General features: G+C 43.2%; 1 pseudogene; it reads left to right on the top strand.

The window, feature by feature from the left end:
* The first annotated feature begins 1,209 nt into the window (after positions 1-1,209).
* The window catches only part of LOC119357434, a 39,714-nt pseudogene continuing 39,139 nt past the window's right edge, over positions 1,210-1,784 (top strand).

Raw genomic sequence — 1,784 nt, 5'->3', positions numbered from 1 at the left:
CCCCCAACACACACACACGCGCGCGCGCATGCGCAAACAAAAATAGTGTGGAGAACCCAAATAATCATTTCTTTGAATCTCTGTTTAGTTCATACATGATCAAGAAGTCATGATCTTGCAACTTAACATTTTTCCTATTACTGTGTTTTTGAATCAATGTGAGAAAAAAACCTATTCAGGACTTGGTCCAAACAAGAATTGGGATAAAATAGAAAAGTTCGGTATAAATATCTCATAATCAGTTCTTTTGGTGCGTATTATGATGACAAGGGGGGACCACAGTCTCTGTCAGTTTCGGTGTCTTCAAGATAGCCAACTTTAAGTCCTAGAGACCAAGAGAGCTGCCAACCACATTGTAGGTCAGATCACTAAGGAGCTGGTGGAGAACTTTATCAACGGACTTGACGCGTTGTCATCTGATCCTTCTTCGCAGTTGAAGCAAGATGAAGATCGTCATGCTAAACAACATCAACATATGCAATAATTTTTCTCCATCAAATTATAAGAAGTATCACAATGTGTTTCACTTATCATTGCTAACAGTTGTCCAAATCACCTATCACCAAGAGTGTATTATTATCTTTTAAATGAATGTAATAATTAAGACGTTTGTTGTTCTTGTTTTGGGGTAAACTAAAATCTATATCAAAAATTATACGATAAATGGATGGCGATATTTGTTTCTTGGGTTTGTGGTATTGTTTCTTCGGATATAATCAAATAAGTACATTATCCTGGTGGCTTTCTATTTTAAGTTAAATTTGTGTGCCTATTTACCCCCTGATGTTTAGCCTAGAGAAGATTATGGTACATTTTTTTTTTGGGTGGTACACTACAATTTATTTACCCCTCGGAGACTTGAAACTATGAAGCTACAAGAAGCCTTACGATTTGTGTTCCTGAGCATGAAAAGAGCCAACAATCTTGCCTTTGGCCTGCTTTGGCACTAATTTTATTTAGTCCCATGCATCAATGATCAATTAGATTTTTTTGATAATAGAGAAGCAAATTTTTTGTTGTTAAAATAAACTTGATCAAATCAAGCATTATCCATTTGTAGAGCTTGTTTTACTCCTGGAAGCACATATAAGGCACGGCAGAGAGGTCAGCAGGAGGAGGTGCTGTATATAGGTGAGAATGGTTATTATTGAAGCACTTAATTGCTAGGAAGGAAATAACTCAGCGCCTAACAATAGTATGATTGTCGTTATGTACATGCAGCCAGAGGAGGCAAAGGAGCGGATCAACTCATGGGTGGCGGCGTTGATGAACGACCTCATCCCCACCCTGATCGGTCGTGACGCGTTGTCCTACCTCACCGACCTAGTGCTCGTCAACGCCATCTACTTCAAGGGCAAGTGAAACAAGTCATTCGACGAGGAACGCCATCTGTTTCACCGCCTTGACAGCACCGCCATAGACACGCCGTTCATGCGTGGCTTTAGTAGGCAAAGAATCACGTGGCACAACGGCTTCAAGGTGCTCCAGCTGCGCTACGAGAAAGGCCGCCCCTTGCCCGCGCAGTCGCAGCCAGAGCCGATCTACTCAATGTTTGTCTTCCTCCCCGACGCACGCGACGGGCTGTGTTGGTTGGCCAACCAGATCGCCTGCGACCCTGACTTTTTGCGCAAGCACCTGCCGAGGAGCGACGTGGAGGTCGATGATTTCTGGCTGCCTACATTCAAGGTCAGCTTTGACATGACTATGAACGGCATTCTCTGCGACATGGGCTCAAGGAGGCTTTTGAGATGGGGAAGGCCGACCTATCTGATGTGGCCGGACGG

This window comes from Triticum dicoccoides, chromosome 2A (genome assembly GCF_002162155.2).
Source record: "Triticum dicoccoides isolate Atlit2015 ecotype Zavitan chromosome 2A, WEW_v2.0, whole genome shotgun sequence".
NCBI classification, from domain to species: domain Eukaryota; kingdom Viridiplantae; phylum Streptophyta; class Magnoliopsida; order Poales; family Poaceae; genus Triticum; species Triticum dicoccoides.
Note: the sequence above shows the minus strand (reverse complement) of the source record. Positions and strands in the feature narration are given on the sequence as shown.